The sequence below is a fragment of the Triplophysa dalaica genome, chromosome 5 (genome assembly GCF_015846415.1).
Source record: "Triplophysa dalaica isolate WHDGS20190420 chromosome 5, ASM1584641v1, whole genome shotgun sequence".
Classification (NCBI taxonomy): domain Eukaryota; kingdom Metazoa; phylum Chordata; class Actinopteri; order Cypriniformes; family Nemacheilidae; genus Triplophysa; species Triplophysa dalaica.
The window spans coordinates 14855618-14873235 of NC_079546.1; the positions used below are offsets into that span (position 1 = coordinate 14855618).

Here is a 17618-nt window from a genome sequence, read left to right on the forward strand (position 1 = left end):
AAGATTTTTCAGTTAAGGAATCTCAAACAATCATCTTAGTCTGGGACTAGTCTTAAGCCTTGTCTACGAAACCGTGCATTGAATGCTTAAAGTTTTGTTTAGCTTGTAATTACGTTTAACCATATGGCTTAAAGAAGGCGATTATTCTGCTCGGTTTCGACTAGGGACCTTTCACGTCAGGAGAATGCGACAGTCACTAAAAGAACAAGGTACGTGACATAATAGAGCTGAATTTGACAATCCCAAAAAGCTTTCAATCAGGCCGATACGCATTGCAGCTACGTTTTACACTGATGGCATTTGCTCTGGTTGACGCCAAAACCTGAAAACTGTTTCTGCTCGGTCTCGAACCGAGGACCTTTCGCGTGTTAGGCAAACGTGATAACCACTACACTTCAGAAACTCTGAATTTCACATAAATTTGCCAGTAACAAATTTTAAGGTGTTTCAGGGCAAGATTTTTCAGTTAAGGAATCTCAAACAATCATCTTAGTCTGGGACTAGTCTTAAGCCTTGTCTACGAAACCGTGCATTGAATGCTTAAAGGTTTGGTTACCTTGTCATTATATTCCACTCTATGGCTTAAAGCAGACTATGTTTCTGCTCGGTTTCGACTAGGGACCTTTCACGTCAGGAGAATGCGACAGTCAATAAAAGAACATAGTACGTGACATAATAGAGGCTGAATTTCGACAGTCTACAAAACCGTGCATTGAATGCTTAAAGGTTTGGTTACCTTGTCATTATATTCCACTCTATGGCTTAAAGCAGACTATGTTTCTGCTCGGTTTCGAACCGAGGACCTTTTGCGTGTAAAGCAAACGTGATAACCACTACACTACAGAAACATGGACAATTCCTGCGTACGTCGTCAACCTGGCGCTGGTTTAAAACAGACCACGCAAGTATTGAATGACTTTGGCAAGAAACTTGCCAGTCACAAATTTGAAGGTATTCCAGGTCAAGTTTATTCAGGTAAGACATCTCGAACATTCATCTTAGTATGGGACTAGTCTTATGCCTTGTCTACGAAACCGTGCATTGAATGCTTAAAGGTTTGGTTACCTTGTCATTATATTCCACTCTATGGCTTAAAGCAGACTATGTTTCTGCTCGGTTTCGACTAGGGACCTTTCACGTCAGGAGAATGCGACAGTCACTAAAAGAACATAGTACGTGACATAATAGAGGCTGAATTTTGACAGTCTACAAAACCGTGCATTGAATGCTTAAAGGTTTGGTTACCTTATTGTTATATTCCACTCTATGGCTTAAAGCAGACTATGTTTCTGCTCGGTTTTGACTAGGGACCTTTCACGTCAGGAGAATGCGACAGTCACTAAAAGAACATAGCTTGTAACATAATAGAGGCTGAATTTCGGCAGTCTATAAAAACCGTGCATTGAATGCTTAAAGGTTTGGTTACCTTGTCATTATATTCCACTCTATGGCTTAAAACAGACTATGTTTCTGCTCGGTTTCGAACCGAGGACCTTTCGCGTGTGAGGCGAACGTGATAACCACTACACTACAGAAACTCTGAATTTGGCAAGAAACTTGCCAGACACAAATTTGAAGGTGTTCCAGGTCAAGTTTATTCAGGTGAGAGATCTCGAACATTCATTTCAGTATGGGACTAGTCTTAAGCCTTGTCTACAAAACAGTGCATTGAATGCTTAAGGTTTGGTTACCTTGTCGTTATATTCCACTCTATGGCTTAAAGCAGACTATGTTTCTGCTCGGTTTCGACTAGGGACCTTTCACGTCAGGAGAATGCGACAGTCACTAAAAGAACATAGTACTTGACATAATAGAGACTGAATTTCGACAGTCTATAAAACCGTTCATTGAATGCTTAAAGGTTTGGTTACCTTGTCATTATATTGCTCTCTATGGCTTAAAGCACACTATGTTTCTGCTCGGTTTCGAACCGAGGACCTTTTGCGTGTGAAGCAAACGTGATAACCACTACACTACAGAAACGTGTACAATTCCTGCGTACGTCGTCAAACTGGCGCTGGTTTAAAACAGACCACGCAAGCATTGTCTGACTTTGGCAAGAAACTTGCCAGTCACAAATTTGAAGGTGCAATGCGTCAGGGGAATGCGACAGTCACTAAAAGAACATAGTACGTGACATAATAGAGGCTGAATTTCGACAGTCTACAAAACCGTGCATTGAATGCTTAAAGGTTTGGTTACCTTGTCATTATATTCCACTCTATGGCTTAAAGCAGACTCTGTTTCTGCTCGGTTTCGAACCGAGGACCTTTCGCGTGTTAGGCGAACGTGATAACCACTACACTACAGAAACTCTGAATTTCGCATAAATTTGCCAGTAAAACATTTTAAGGTGTTTCAGGGCAAGATTTTTCAGTTAAGGAATCTCAAACAATCATCTTAGTCTGGGACTAGTCTTAAGCCTTGTCTACGAAACCGTGCATTGAATGCTTAAAGGTTTGGTTACCTTGTCATTATATTCCACTCTATGGCTTAAAGCAGACTATGTTTCTGCTCGGTTTCGAACCGAGGACCTTTTGCGTGTTAAGCAAACGTGATAACCACTACACTACAGAAACGTGGACAATTCCTGCGTACGACGTCAAACTGGCGCTGGTTTAAAACAGACCACGCAAGTATTGTCTGACTTTGGCAAGAAACTTGCCAATCACAAATTTGAAGGTATTCCAGGTCAAGTTTATTCAGGTAAGACATCTCGAACATTCATCTTAGTCTGGGACTAGTCTTAAGCCTTGTCTACAAAACTGGGCATTGAATGCTTAAAGTTTTGTTTAGCTTGTAATTACGTTTAACCATATGGCTTAAAGAAGGCGATTATTCTGCTCGGTTTCGACTAGGGACCTTTCACGTCAGGAGAATGCGACAGTCACTAAAAGAACATAGTACGTGACATAATAGAGCTGAATTTGACAATCCCAAAAAGCTTTCAATCAGGCCGATACGCATTGCAGCTACGTTTTACACTGATGGCATTTGCTCTGGTTGACGCCAAAACCTGAAAACTGTTTCTGCTCGGTTTCGAACCGAGGACCTTTTGCGTGTAAAGCAAACGTGATAACCACTACACTTCAGAAACTCTGAATTTCACATAAATTTGCCAGTAACAAATTTTAAGGTGTTTCAGGGCAAGATTTTTCAGTTAAGGAATCTCAAACAATCATCTTAGTCTGGGAATAGTCTTAAGCCTTGTCTACGAAACCGTGCATTGAATGCTTAAAGGTTTGGTTACCTTGTCATTATATTCCACTCTATGGCTTAAAGCAGACTATGTTTCTGCTCGGTTTCGACTAGGGACCTTTCACGTCAGGAGAATGCGACAGTCAATAAAAGAACATAGTACGTGACATAATAGAGGCTGAATTTCGACAGTCTACAAAACCGTGCATTGAATGCTTAAAGGTTTGGTTACCTTGTCATTATATTCCACTCTATGGCTTAAAGCAGACTATGTTTCTGCTCGGTTTCGAACCGAGGACCTTTTGCGTGTAAAGCAAACGTGATAACCACTACACTACAGAAACATGGACAATTCCTGCGTACGTCGTCAACCTGGCGCTGGTTTAAAACAGACCACGCAAGTATTGAATGACTTTGGCAAGAAACTTGCCAGTCACAAATTTGAAGGTATTCCAGGTCAAGTTTATTCAGGTAAGACATCTCGAACATTCATCTTAGTATGGGACTAGTCTTATGCCTTGTCTACGAAACCGTGCATTGAATGCTTAAAGGTTTGGTTACCTTGTCATTATATTCCACTCTATGGCTTAAAGCAGACTATGTTTCTGCTCGGTTTCGACTAGGGACCTTTCACGTCAGGAGAATGCGACAGTCACTAAAAGAACATAGTACGTGACATAATAGAGGCTGAATTTCGACAGTCTACAAAACCGTGCATTGAATGCTTAAAGGTTTGGTTACTTATTGTTATATTCCACTCTATGGCTTAAAGCAGACTATGTTTCTGCTCGGTTTCGACTAGGGACCTTTCACGTCAGGAGAATGCGACAGTCACTAAAAGAACATAGCTTGTAACATAATAGAGGCTGAATTTCGGCAGTCTATAAAAACCGTGCATTGAATGCTTAAAGGTTTGGTTACCTTGTCATTATATTCCACTCTATGGCTTAAAACAGACTATGTTTCTGCTCGGTTTCGAACCGAGGACCTTTCGCGTGTGAGGCGAACGTGATAACCACTACACTACAGAAACTCTGAATTTGGCAAGAAACTTGCCAGACACAAATTTGAAGGTGTTCCAGGTCAAGTTTATTCAGGTGAGACATCTCGAACATTCATTTCAGTATGGGACTAGTCTTAAGACTTGTCTACAAAACTGGGCAAATTAAAGGTTTGGTTACCTTGTCATTATATTCCACTCTATGGCTTAAAGCAGACTATGTTTCTGCTCGGTTTCGAACCGAGGACCTTTTGCGTGTAAAGCAAACGTGATAACCACTACACTTCAGAAACTCTGAATTTCACATAAATTTGCCAGTAACAAATTTTAAGGTGTTTCAGGGCAAGATTTTTCAGTTAAGGAATCTCAAACAATCATCTTAGTCTGGGACTAGTCTTAAGCCTTGTCTACGAAACCGTGCATTGAATGCTTAAAGGTTTGGTTACCTTGTCATTATATTCCACTCTATGGCTTAAAGCAGACTATGTTTCTGCTCGGTTTCGACTAGGGACCTTTCACGTCAGGAGAATGCGACAGTCAATAAAAGAACATAGTACGTGACATAATAGAGGCTGAATTTCGACAGTCTACAAAACCGTGCATTGAATGCTTAAAGGTTTGGTTACCTTGTCATTATATTCCACTCTATGGCTTAAAGCAGACTATGTTTCTGCTCGGTTTCGAACCGAGGACCTTTTGCGTGTAAAGCAAACGTGATAACCACTACACTACAGAAACATGGACAATTCCTGCGTACGTCGTCAACCTGGCGCTGGTTTAAAACAGACCACGCAAGTATTGAATGACTTTGGCAAGAAACTTGCCAGTCACAAATTTGAAGGTATTCCAGGGCAAGATTTTTCAGTTAAGAAATCTCAAACATTCATCTTAGTCTGGGACTAGTCTTAAGCCTTGTCTACGAAACCGTGCATTGAATGCTTAAAGGTTTGGTTACCTTGTCATTATATTCCACTCTATGGCATAAAGCAGACTATGTTTCTGCTCGGTTTCGAACCGAGGACCTTTTGCGTGTAAAGCAAACGTGATAACCACTACACTTCAGAAACTCTGAATTTCACATAAATTTGCCAGTAACAAATTTTAAGGTGTTTCAGGGCAAGATTTTTCAGTTAAGGAATCTCAAACAATCATCTTAGTCTGGGACTAGTCTTAAGCCTTGTCTACGAAACCGTGCATTGAATGCTTAAAGGTTTGGTTACCTTGTCATTATATTCCACTCTATGGCTTAAAGCAGACTATTTTTCTGCTCGGTTTCGACTAGGGACCTTTCACGTCAGGAGAATGCGACAGTCAATAAAAGAACATAGTACGTGACATAATAGAGGCTGAATTTCGACAGTCTACAAAACCGTGCATTGAATGCTTAAAGGTTTGGTTACCTTGTTATTATATTCCACTCTATGGCTTAAAGCAGACTATGTTTCTGCTCGGTTTCGAACCGAGGACCTTTTGCGTGTAAAGCAAACGTGATAACCACTACACTACAGAAACATGGACAATTCCTGCGTACGTCGTCAACCTGGCGCTGGTTTAAAACAGACCACGCAAGTATTGAATGACTTTGGCAAGAAACTTGCCAGTCACAAATTTGAAGGTATTCCAGGTCAAGTTTATTCAGGTAAGACATCTCGAACATTCATCTTAGTATGGGACTAGTCTTATGCCTTGTCTACGAAACCGTGCATTGAATGCTTAAAGGTTTGGTTACCTTGTCATTATATTCCACTCTATGGCTTAAAGCAGACTATGTTTCTGCTCGGTTTCGACTAGGGACCTTTCACGTCAGGAGAATGCGACAGTCACTAAAAGAACATAGCTTGTAACATAATAGAGGCTGAATTTCGGCAGTCTATAAAAACCGTGCATTGAATGCTTAAAGGTTTGGTTACCTTGTCATTATATTCCACTCTATGGCTTAAAACAGACTATGTTTCTGCTCGGTTTCGAACCGAGGACCTTTCGCGTGTGAGGCGAACGTGATAACCACTACACTACAGAAACTCTGAATTTGGCAAGAAACTTGCCAGACACAAATTTGAAGGTGTTCCAGGTCAAGTTTATTCAGGTGAGACATCTCGAACATTCATTTCAGTATGGGACTAGTCTTAAGCCTTGTCTACAAAACAGTGCATTGAATGCTTAAGGTTTGGTTACCTTGTCGTTATATTCCACTCTATGGCTTAAAGCAGACTATGTTTCTGCTCGGTTTCGACTAGGGACCTTTCACGTCAGGAGAATGCGACAGTCACTAAAAGAACATAGTACTTGACATAATAGAGGCTGAATTTCGACAGTCTACAAAACCGTGCATTGAATGCTTAAAGGTTTGGTTACCTTGTCATTATATTGCTCTCTATGGCTTAAAGCACACTATGTTTCTGCTCGGTTTCGAACCGAGGACCTTTTGCGTGTGAAGCAAACGTGATAACCACTACACTACAGAAACGTGTACAATTCCTGCGTACGTCGTCAAACTGGCGCTGGTTTAAAACAGACCACGCAAGCATTGTCTGACTTTGGCAAGAAACTTGCCAGTCACAAATATGAAGGTGCAATGCGTCAGGGGAATGCGACAGTCACTAAAAGAACATAGTACGTGACATAATAGAGGCTGAATTTCGACAGTCTACAAAACCGTGCATTGAATGCTTAAAGGTTTGGTTACCTTGTCATTATATTCCACTCTATGGCTTAAAGCAGACTCTGTTTCTGCTCGGTTTCGAACCGGGGACCTTTCGCGTGTTAGGCGAACGTGATAACCACTACACTACAGAAACTCTGAATTTCGCATAAATTTGCCAGTAACACATTTTAAGGTGTTTCAGGGCAAGATTTTTCAGTTAAGGAATCTCAAACAATCATCTTAGTCTGGGACTAGTCTTAAGCCTTGTCTACGAAACCGTGCATTGAATGCTTAAAGGTTTGGTTACCTTGTCATTATATTCCACTCTATGGCTTAAAGCAGACTATGTTTCTGCTCGGTTTCGAACCGAGGACCTTTTGCGTGTAAAGCAAACGTGATAACCACTACACTACAGAAACGTGGACAATTCCTGCGTACGTCGTCAACCTGGCGCTGGTTTAAAACAGACCACGCAAGTATTGTCTGACTTTGGCAAGAAACTTGCCAGTCACAAATTTGAAGGTATTCCAGGTCAAGTTTATTCAGGTAAGACATCTCGAACATTCATCTTAGTCTGGGACTAGTCTTAAGCCTTGTCTACGAAACCGTGCATTGAATGCTTAAAGGTTTGGTTACCTTGTCATTATATTCCACTCTATGGCTTAAAGCAGACTATGTTTCTGCTCGGTTTCGAACCGAGGACCTTTTGCGTGTAAAGCAAACGTGATAACCACTACAAAACAGAAACGTGGACAATTCCTGCGTACGTCGTCAACCTGGCGCTGGTTTAAAACAGACCACGCAACTATTGTCTGACTTTGGCAAGAAACTTGCCAGTCACAAATTTGAAGGTATTCCAGGTCAAGTTTATTCAGGTAAGACATCTCGGACATTCATCTTAGTCTGGGACTAGTCTTAAGCCTTGTCTACAAAACTGGGCATTGAATGCTTAAAGTTTTGTTTAGCTTGTAATTACGTTTAACCATATGACTTAAAGAAGGCGATTATTCTGCTCGGTTTCGACTAGGGACCTTTCACGTCAGGAGAATGCGACAGTCATTAAAAGAACATAGTACGTGACATAATAGAGGCTGAATTTGACAATCCCAAAAAGCTTTCAATCAGGCCGATACGCAGTGCAGCTATGTTTTACACCGATGGCATTTGCTCTGGTTGACGCCAAAACCTGAAAACTGTTTCTGCTCGGTCTCGAACCGAGGACCCTTCGCGTGTTAGGCGAACGTGATAACCAATACGCTACAGAAACTCTGAATTTCGCATAAATTTGAAAGTCACAAATTTTAAGGTGTTTCAGGGCAAGATTTTTCAGTTAAGAAATCTCAAACATTCATCTTAGTCTGGGACTAGTCTTAAGCCTTGTCTACGAAACCGTGCATTGAATGCTTAAAGGTTTGGTTACCTTGTCATTATATTCCACTCTATGGCATAAAGCAGACTATGTTTCTGCTCGGTTTCGAACCGAGGACCTTTTGCGTGTAAAGCAAACGTGATAACCACTACACTTCAGAAACTCTGAATTTCACATAAATTTGCCAGTAACAAATTTTAAGGTGTTTCAGGGCAAGATTTTTCAGTTAAGGAATCTCAAACAATCATCTTAGTCTGGGACTAGTCTTAAGCCTTGTCTACGAAACCGTGCATTGAATGCTTAAAGGTTTGGTTACCTTGTCATTATATTCCACTCTATGGCTTAAAGCAGACTATGTTTCTGCTCGGTTTCGACTAGGGACCTTTCACGTCAGGAGAATGCGACAGTCAATAAAAGAACATAGTACGTGACATAATAGAGGCTGAATTTCGACAGTCTACAAAACCGTGCATTGAATGCTTAAAGGTTTGGTTACCTTGTTATTATATTCCACTCTATGGCTTAAAGCAGACTATGTTTCTGCTCAGTTTCGAACCGAGGACCTTTTGCGTGTAAAGCAAACTTGATAACCACTACACTACAGAAACATGGACAATTCCTGCGTACGTCGTCAACCTGGCGCTGGTTTAAAACAGACCACGCAAGTATTGAATGACTTTGGCAAGAAACTTGCCAGTCACAAATTTGAAGGTATTCCAGGTCAAGTTTATTCAGGTAAGACATCTCGAACATTCATCTTAGTATGGGACTAGTCTTATGCCTTGTCTACGAAACCGTGCATTGAATGCTTAAAGGTTTGGTTACCTTGTCATTATATTCCACTCTATGGCTTAAAGCAGACTATGTTTCTGCTCGGTTTCGACTAGGGACCTTTCACGTCAGGAGAATGCGACAGTCACTAAAAGAACATAGCTTGTAACATAATAGAGGCTGAATTTCGGCAGTCTATAAAAACCGTGCATTGAATGCTTAAAGGTTTGGTTACCTTGTCATTATATTCCACTCTATGGCTTAAAACAGACTATGTTTCTGCTCGGTTTCGAACCGAGGACCTTTCGCGTGTGAGGCGAACGTGATAACCACTACACTACAGAAACTCTGAATTTGGCACGAAACTTGCCAGACACAAATTTGAAGGTGTTCCAGGTCAAGTTTATTCAGGTGAGACATCTCGAACATTCATTTCAGTATGGGACTAGTCTTAAGCCTTGTCTACAAAACAGTGCATTGAATGCTTAAGGTTTGGTTACCTTGTCGTTATATTCCACTCTATGGCTTAAAGCAGACTATGTTTCTGCTCGGTTTCGACTAGGGACCTTTCACGTCAGGAGAATGCGACAGTCACTAAAAGAACATAGTACTTGACATAATAGAGGCTGAATTTCGACAGTCTACAAAACCGTGCATTGAATGCTTAAAGGTTTGGTTACCTTGTCATTATATTGCTCTCTATGGCTTAAAGCACACTATGTTTCTGCTCGGTTTCGAACCGAGGACCTTTTGCGTGTGAAGCAAACGTGATAACCACTACACTACAGAAACGTGTACAATTCCTGCGTACGTCGTCAAACTGGCGCTGGTTTAAAACAGACCACGCAAGCATTGTCTGACTTTGGCAAGAAACTTGCCAGTCACAAATATGAAGGTGCAATGCGTCAGGGGAATGCGACAGTCACTAAAAGAACATAGTACGTGACATAATAGAGGCTGAATTTCGACAGTCTACAAAACCGTGCATTGAATGCTTAAAGGTTTGGTTACCTTGTCATTATATTCCACTCTATGGCTTAAAGCAGACTCTGTTTCTGCTCGGTTTCGAACCGGGGACCTTTCGCGTGTTAGGCGAACGTGATAACCACTACACTACAGAAACTCTGAATTTCGCATAAATTTGCCAGTAACACATTTTAAGGTGTTTCAGGGCAAGATTTTTCAGTTAAGGAATCTCAAACAATCATCTTAGTCTGGGACTAGTCTTAAGCCTTGTCTACGAAACCGTGCATTGAATGCTTAAAGGTTTGGTTACCTTGTCATTATATTCCACTCTATGGCTTAAAGCAGACTATGTTTCTGCTCGGTTTCGAACCGAGGACCTTTTGTGTGTAAAGCAAACGTGATAACCACTACACTACAGAAACGTGGACAATTCCTGCGTACGACGTCAAACTGGCGCTGGTTTAAAACAGACCACGCAAGTATTGTCTGACTTTGGCAAGAAACTTGCCAGTCACAAATTTGAAGGTATTCCAGGTCAAGTTTATTCAGGTAAGACATCTCAAACATTCATCTTAGTATGGGACTAGTCTTAAGCCTTGTCTACGAAACCGTGCATTGAATGCTTAAAGGTTTGGTTACCTTGTCATTATATTCCACTCTATGGCTTAAAGCAGACTATGTTTCTGCTCGGTTTCGAACCGAGGACCTTTTGCGTGTAAAGCAAACGTGATAACCACTACAAAACAGAAACGTGGACAATTCCTGCGTACGTCGTCAACCTGGCGCTGGTTTAAAACAGACCACGCAACTATTGTCTGACTTTGGCAAGAAACTTGCCAGTCACAAATTTGAAGGTATTCCAGGTCAAGTTTATTCAGGTAAGACATCTCGAACATTCATCTTAGTCTGGGACTAGTCTTAAGCCTTGTCTACAAAACTGGGCATTGAATGCTTAAAGTTTTGTTTAGCTTGTAATTACGTTTAACCATATGACTTAAAGAAGGCGATTATTCTGCTCGGTTTCGACTAGGGACCTTTCACGTCAGGAGAATGCGACAGTCATTAAAAGAACATAGTACGTGACATAATAGAGGCTGAATTTGACAATCCCAAAAATCTTTCAATCAGGCCGATACGCAGTGCAGCTATGTTTTACACCGATGGCATTTGCTCTGGTTGACGCCAAAACCTGAAAACTGTTTCTGCTCGGTCTCGAACCGAGGACCCTTCGCGTGTTAGGCGAACGTGATAACCAATACGCTACAGAAACTCTGAATTTCGCATAAATTTGAAAGTCACAAATTTTAAGGTGTTTCAGGGCAAGATTTTTCAGTTAAGAAATCTCAAACACTCATCTTAGTCTGGGACTAGTCTTAAGCCTTATCTACGAAACCGTGCATTGAATGCTTAAAGGTTTGGTTACCTTGTCATTATATTCCACTCTATGGCATAAAGCAGACTATGTTTCTGCTCGGTTTCGAACCGAGGACCTTTTGCGTGTAAAGCAAACGTGATAACCACTACACTTCAGAAACTCTGAATTTCGCATAAATTTGCCAGTAACAAATTTTAAGGTGTTTCAGGGCAAGATTTTTCAGTTAAGGAATCTCAAACAATCATCTTAGTCTGGGACTAGTCTTAAGCCTTGTCTACGAAACCGTGCATTGAATGCTTAAAGGTTTGGTTACCTTGTCATTATATTCCACTCTATGGCTTAAAACAGACTATGTTTCTGCTCGGTTTCGAAACGAGGACCTTTCGCGTGTTAGGCGAACGTGATAACCACTACACTACAGAAACTCTGGATTTGGCATAAATTTGCCAGTCACAAATTTTAAGGTGTTTCAGGGCAAGATTTTTCAGTTAAGGAATCTCAAGCAATCATCTTAGTCTGGGACTAGTCTTAAGCCTTGTCTACGAAACCGTGCATTGAATGCTTAAAGGTTTGGTTACCTTGTCATTATATTCCACTCTATGGCTTAAAGCAGACTATGTTTCTGCTCGGTTTCGACTAGGGACCTTTCACGTCAGGAGAATGCGACAGTCACTAAAAGAACATAGCTTGTAACATAATAGAGGCTGAATTTCGACTGTCTATATGAACCATTCATTGAATGCTTAATGGTTTGGTTACCTTGTCATTATATTCCACTCTATGGCTTAAAACAGACTATGTTTCTGCTCGGTTTCGAACCGAGGACCTTTCGCGTGTTAGGCGAACGTGATAACCACTACACTACAGAAACTCTGAACTTGGCATAAATTTGCCAGTCACAAATTTTAAGGTGTTTCAGGGCAAGATTTTTCAGTTAAGAAATCTCAAACACTCATCTTAGTCTGGGACTAGTCTTAAGCCTTGTCTACGAAACCGTGCATTGAATGCTTAAAGGTTTGGTTACCTTGTCATTATATTCCACTCTATGGCTTAAAGCAGACTATGTTTCTGCTCGGTTTCGAGTAGGGACCTTTCACGTCAGGAGAATGCGACAGTCACTAAAAGAACATAGTACGTGACATAATAGAGGCTGAATTTCGACAGTCTACAAAACCGTGCATTGAATGCTTAAAGGTTTGGTTACCTTGTCATTATATTCCACTCTATGGCTTAAAACAGACTATGTTTCTGCTCGGTTTCGACTAGGGACCTTTCACGTCAGGAGAATGCGACAGTCACTAAAAGAACATAGTATGTGACATAATAGAGGCTGAATTTCGACAGTCTACAAAACCGTGCATTGAATGCTTAAAGGTTTGGTTACCTTGTCATTATATTCCAGTCTATGGCTTAAAACAGACTATGTTTCTGCTCGGTTTCGAAACGAGGACCTTTCGCATGTTAGGCGAACGTGATAACCACTACACTACAGAAACTCTGAATTTGGCATAAATTTACCAGTCACAAATTTTAAGGTGTTTCAGGGCAAGATTTTTCAGTTAAGGAATCTCAAGCAATCATCTTAGTCTTGGACTAGTCTTAAGCCTTGTCTACGAAACCGTGCATTGAATGCTTAAAGGTTTGGTTACCTTGTCATTATATTCCACTCTATGGCTTAAAGCAGACTATGTTTCTGCTCGGTTTCGAACCGAGGACCTTTTGCGTGTATAGCAAACGTGATAACCACTACACTACAGAAACGTGGACAACTCCTGCGTACGTCGTCATCCTGGCGCTGGTTTAAAACAGACCACGCAAGTATTGTCTGACTTTGGCAAAAAACTTGCCAGTCACAAATTTGAAGGTATTCCAGGTCAAGTTTATTCAGGTAAGACATCTCGAACATTCATCTTAGTCTGGGACTAGTCTTAAGCCTTGTCTACAAAACTGGGCATTGAATGCTTAAAGTTTTGTTTAGCTTGTAATTACGTTTAACCATATGGCTTAAAGAAGGCGATTATTCTGCTCGGTTTCGACTAGGGACCTTTCACGTCAGGAGAATGCGACAGTCACTAAAAGAACATAGTACGTGACATAATAGAGGCTGAATTTGACAATCCCAAAAAGCTTTCAATCAGGCCGATACGCATTGCAGCTACGTTTTACACTGATGGCATTTGCTCTGGTTGACGCCAAAACCTGAAAACTGTTTCTGCTCGGTCTCGAACCGAGGACCTTTCACGTGTTAGGCGAACGTGATAACCAATACACTACAGAAACTCTGAATTTCGCATAAATTTGCCACTAACAAATTTTAAGGTGTTTCAGGGCAAGATTTTTCAGTTAAGGAATCTCAAACAATCATCTTAGTCTGGGACTAGTCTTAAGCCTTGTCTACGAAACCGTGCATTGAATGCTTAAAGGTTTGGTTACCTTGTCATCATATTGCTCTCTATCGCTTAAAGCACACTATGTTTCTGCTCGGTTTCGAACCGAGGACCTTTTGCGTGTGAAGCAAACGTGATAACCACTACACTACAGAAACGTGGACAATTCCTGCGTACGTCGTCAAACTGGCGCTGGTTTAAAACAGACCACCCAAGCATTGTCTGACTTTGGCAAGAAACTTGCCAGTCACAAATTTGAAGGTGCAATGCGTCAGGGGAATGCGACAGTCACTAAAAGAACATAGTACGTGACATAATAGAGGCTGAATTTCGACAGTCTACAAAACCGTGCATTGAATGCTTAAAGGTTTGGTTACCTTGTCATTATATTCCACTCTATGGCTTAAAGCAGACTCTGTTTCTGCTCGGTTTCGAACCGGGGACCTTTCGCGTGTTAGGCGAACGTGATAACCACTACACTACAGAAACTCTGAATTTCGCATAAATTTGCCAGTAACACATTTTAAGGTGTTTCAGGGTAAGATTTTTCAGTTAAGGAATCTCAAACAATCATCTTAGTCTGGGACTAGTCTTAAGCCTTGTCTACGAAACCGTGCATTGAATGCTTAAAGGTTTGGTTACCTTGTCATTATATTCCACTCTATGGCTTAAAGCAGACTATGTTTCTGCTCGGTTTCGAACCGAGGACCTTTTGCGTGTAAAGCAAACGTGATAACCACTACACTACAGAAACGTGGACAATTCCTGCGTACGACGTCAAACTGGCGCTGGTTTAAAACAGACCACGCAAGTATTGTCTGACTTTGGCAAGAAACTTGCCAGTCACAAATTTGAAGGTATTCCAGGTCAAGTTTATTCAGGTAAGACATCTCGAACATTCATCTTAGTATGGGACTAGTCTTAAGCCTTGTCTACGAAACCGTGCATTGAATGCTTAAAGGTTTGGTTACCTTGTCATTATATTCCACTCTATGGCTTAAAGCAGACTATGTTTCTGCTCGGTTTCGAACCGAGGACCTTTTGCGTGTAAAGCAAACGTGATAACCACTACAAAACAGAAACGTGGACAATTCCTGCGTACGTCGTCAACCTGGCGCTGGTTTAAAACAGACCACGCAACTATTGTCTGACTTTGGCAAGAAACTTGCCAGTCACAAATTTGAAGGTATTCCAGGTCAAGTTTATTCAGGTAAGACATCTCGAACATTCATCTTAGTCTGGGACTAGTCTTAAGCCTTGTCTACAAAACTGGGCATTGAATGCTTAAAGTTTTGTTTAGCTTGTAATTACGTTTAACCATATGACTTAAAGAAGGCGATTATTCTGCTCGGTTTCGACTACGGACCTTTCACGTCAGGAGAATGCGACAGTCACTAAAAGAACATAGTATGTGACATAATAGAGGCTGAATTTCGACAGTCTACAAAACCGTGCATTGAATGCTTAAAGGTTTGGTTACCTTGTCATTATATTCCAGTCTATGGCTTAAAACAGACTATGTTTCTGCTCGGTTTCGAAACGAGGACCTTTCGCGTGTTAGGCGAACGTGATAACCACTACACTACAGAAACTCTGAATTTGGCATAAATTTACCAGTCACAAATTTTAAGGTGTTTCAGGGCAAGATTTTTCAGTTAAGGAATCTCAAGCAATCATCTTAGTCTTGGACTAGTCTTAAGCCTTGTCTACGAAACCGTGCATTGAATGCTTAAAGGTTTGGTTACCTTGTCATTATATTCCACTCTATGGCTTAAAGCAGACTATGTTTCTGCTCGGTTTCGAACCGAGGACCTTTTGCGTGTATAGCAAACGTGATAACCACTACACTACAGAAACGTGGACAACTCCTGCGTACGTCGTCAACCTGGCGCTGGTTTAAAACAGACCACGCAAGTATTGTCTGACTTTGGCAAGAAACTTGCCAGTCACAAATTTGAAGGTATTCCAGGTCAAGTTTATTCAGGTAAGACATCTCGAACATTCATCTTAGTCTGGGACTAGTCTTAAGCCTTGTCTACAAAACTGGGCATTGAATGCTTAAAGTTTTGTTTAGCTTGTAATTACGTTTAACCATATGGCTTAAAGAAGGCGATTATTCTGCTCGGTTTCGACTAGGGACCTTTCACGTCAGGAGAATGCGACAGTCACTAAAAGAACATAGTACGTGACATAATAGAGGCTGAATTTGACAATCCCAAAAAGCTTTCAATCAGGCCGATACGCATTGCAGCTACGTTTTACACTGATGGCATTTGCTCTGGTTGACGCCAAAACCTGAAAACTGTTTCTGCTCGGTCTCGAACCGAGGACCTTTCACGTGTTAGGCGAACGTGATAACCAATACACTACAGAAACTCTGAATTTCGCATAAATTTGCCACTAACAAATTTTAAGGTGTTTCAGGGCAAGATTTTTCAGTTAAGGAATCTCAAACAATCATCTTAGTCTGGGACTAGTCTTAAGCCTTGTCTACGAAACCGTGCATTGAATGCTTAAAGGTTTGGTTACCTTGTCATCATATTGCTCTCTATCGCTTAAAGCACACTATGTTTCTGCTCGGTTTCGAACCGAGGACCTTTTGCGTGTGAAGCAAACGTGATAACCACTACACTACAGAAACGTGGACAATTCCTGCGTACGTCGTCAAACTGGCGCTGGTTTAAAACAGACCACCCAAGCATTGTCTGACTTTGGCAAGAAACTTGCCAGTCACAAATTTGAAGGTGCAATGCGTCAGGGGAATGCGACAGTCACTAAAAGAACATAGTACGTGACATAATAGAGGCTGAATTTCGACAGTCTACAAAACCGTGCATTGAATGCTTAAAGGTTTGGTTACCTTGTCATTATATTCCACTCTATGGCTTAAAGCAGACTCTGTTTCTGCTCGGTTTCGAACCGGGGACCTTTCGCGTGTTAGGCGAACGTGATAACCACTACACTACAGAAACTCTGAATTTCGCATAAATTTGCCAGTAACACATTTTAAGGTGTTTCAGGGTAAGATTTTTCAGTTAAGGAATCTCAAACAATCATCTTAGTCTGGGACTAGTCTTAAGCCTTGTCTACGAAACCGTGCATTGAATGCTTAAAGGTTTGGTTACCTTGTCATTATATTCCACTCTATGGCTTAAAGCAGACTATGTTTCTGCTCGGTTTCGAACCGAGGACCTTTTGCGTGTAAAGCAAACGTGATAACCACTACACTACAGAAACGTGGACAATTCCTGCGTACGACGTCAAACTGGCGCTGGTTTAAAACAGACCACGCAAGTATTGTCTGACTTTGGCAAGAAACTTGCCAGTCACAAATTTGAAGGTATTCCAGGTCAAGTTTATTCAGGTAAGACATCTCGAACATTCATCTTAGTATGGGACTAGTCTTAAGCCTTGTCTACGAAACCGTGCATTGAATGCTTAAAGGTTTGGTTACCTTGTCATTATATTCCACTCTATGGCTTAAAGCAGACTATGTTTCTGCTCGGTTTCGAACCGAGGACCTTTTGCGTGTAAAGCAAACGTGATAACCACTACAAAACAGAAACGTGGACAATTCCTGCGTACGTCGTCAACCTGGCGCTGGTTTAAAACAGACCACGCAACTATTGTCTGACTTTGGCAAGAAACTTGCCAGTCACAAATTTGAAGGTATTCCAGGTCAAGTTTATTCAGGTAAGACATCTCGAACATTCATCTTAGTCTGGGACTAGTCTTAAGCCTTGTCTACAAAACTGGGCATTGAATGCTTAAAGTTTTGTTTAGCTTGTAATTACGTTTAACCATATGACTTAAAGAAGGCGATTATTCTGCTCGGTTTCGACTAGGGACCTTTCACGTCAGGAGAATGCGACAGTCATTAAAAGAACATAGTACGTGACATAATAGAG

At 41.1% G+C, this 17618-nt stretch overlaps 19 non-coding genes across 19 annotated transcripts; all 19 read right to left on the reverse strand.

Annotated features, from left to right (window-relative positions):
* Positions 1 to 775: 775 nt before the first annotated feature.
* Positions 776 to 848, reverse strand: trnav-uac (transfer RNA valine (anticodon UAC)). The gene has a single exon. It is a non-coding gene; the product is annotated as a tRNA-Val (tRNA).
* Positions 849 to 1465: 617 nt separating this feature from the next.
* On the reverse strand, positions 1466 to 1538 carry trnav-cac (transfer RNA valine (anticodon CAC)). The gene has a single exon. It is a non-coding gene; the product is annotated as a tRNA-Val (tRNA).
* A 372-nt stretch (positions 1539 to 1910) lies between these two features.
* trnav-cac (transfer RNA valine (anticodon CAC)) lies at positions 1911 to 1983 on the reverse strand. The gene has a single exon. It is a non-coding gene; the product is annotated as a tRNA-Val (tRNA).
* A 258-nt stretch (positions 1984 to 2241) lies between these two features.
* trnav-aac (transfer RNA valine (anticodon AAC)) lies at positions 2242 to 2314 on the reverse strand. Its single transcript has one exon. It is a non-coding gene; the product is annotated as a tRNA-Val (tRNA).
* A 192-nt stretch (positions 2315 to 2506) lies between these two features.
* trnav-aac (transfer RNA valine (anticodon AAC)) lies at positions 2507 to 2579 on the reverse strand. The gene has a single exon. It is a non-coding gene; the product is annotated as a tRNA-Val (tRNA).
* An 890-nt stretch (positions 2580 to 3469) lies between these two features.
* Positions 3470 to 3542, reverse strand: trnav-uac (transfer RNA valine (anticodon UAC)). The gene has a single exon. It is a non-coding gene; the product is annotated as a tRNA-Val (tRNA).
* A 616-nt stretch (positions 3543 to 4158) lies between these two features.
* Positions 4159 to 4231, reverse strand: trnav-cac (transfer RNA valine (anticodon CAC)). Its single transcript has one exon. It is a non-coding gene; the product is annotated as a tRNA-Val (tRNA).
* Positions 4232 to 4863: 632 nt separating this feature from the next.
* On the reverse strand, positions 4864 to 4936 carry trnav-uac (transfer RNA valine (anticodon UAC)). The gene has a single exon. It is a non-coding gene; the product is annotated as a tRNA-Val (tRNA).
* Positions 4937 to 5637: 701 nt separating this feature from the next.
* On the reverse strand, positions 5638 to 5710 carry trnav-uac (transfer RNA valine (anticodon UAC)). Its single transcript has one exon. It is a non-coding gene; the product is annotated as a tRNA-Val (tRNA).
* Positions 5711 to 6147: 437 nt separating this feature from the next.
* Positions 6148 to 6220, reverse strand: trnav-cac (transfer RNA valine (anticodon CAC)). Its single transcript has one exon. It is a non-coding gene; the product is annotated as a tRNA-Val (tRNA).
* Positions 6221 to 6592: 372 nt separating this feature from the next.
* Positions 6593 to 6665, reverse strand: trnav-cac (transfer RNA valine (anticodon CAC)). The gene has a single exon. It is a non-coding gene; the product is annotated as a tRNA-Val (tRNA).
* A 523-nt stretch (positions 6666 to 7188) lies between these two features.
* On the reverse strand, positions 7189 to 7261 carry trnav-uac (transfer RNA valine (anticodon UAC)). The gene has a single exon. It is a non-coding gene; the product is annotated as a tRNA-Val (tRNA).
* A 1995-nt stretch (positions 7262 to 9256) lies between these two features.
* On the reverse strand, positions 9257 to 9329 carry trnav-cac (transfer RNA valine (anticodon CAC)). The gene has a single exon. It is a non-coding gene; the product is annotated as a tRNA-Val (tRNA).
* A 372-nt stretch (positions 9330 to 9701) lies between these two features.
* trnav-cac (transfer RNA valine (anticodon CAC)) lies at positions 9702 to 9774 on the reverse strand. The gene has a single exon. It is a non-coding gene; the product is annotated as a tRNA-Val (tRNA).
* A 2347-nt stretch (positions 9775 to 12121) lies between these two features.
* On the reverse strand, positions 12122 to 12194 carry trnav-aac (transfer RNA valine (anticodon AAC)). Its single transcript has one exon. It is a non-coding gene; the product is annotated as a tRNA-Val (tRNA).
* Positions 12195 to 13795: 1601 nt separating this feature from the next.
* trnav-cac (transfer RNA valine (anticodon CAC)) lies at positions 13796 to 13868 on the reverse strand. Its single transcript has one exon. It is a non-coding gene; the product is annotated as a tRNA-Val (tRNA).
* Positions 13869 to 14391: 523 nt separating this feature from the next.
* On the reverse strand, positions 14392 to 14464 carry trnav-uac (transfer RNA valine (anticodon UAC)). Its single transcript has one exon. It is a non-coding gene; the product is annotated as a tRNA-Val (tRNA).
* Positions 14465 to 16278: 1814 nt separating this feature from the next.
* Positions 16279 to 16351, reverse strand: trnav-cac (transfer RNA valine (anticodon CAC)). The gene has a single exon. It is a non-coding gene; the product is annotated as a tRNA-Val (tRNA).
* Positions 16352 to 16874: 523 nt separating this feature from the next.
* On the reverse strand, positions 16875 to 16947 carry trnav-uac (transfer RNA valine (anticodon UAC)). The gene has a single exon. It is a non-coding gene; the product is annotated as a tRNA-Val (tRNA).
* Between the last annotated feature and the right edge of the window lie 671 nt (positions 16948 to 17618).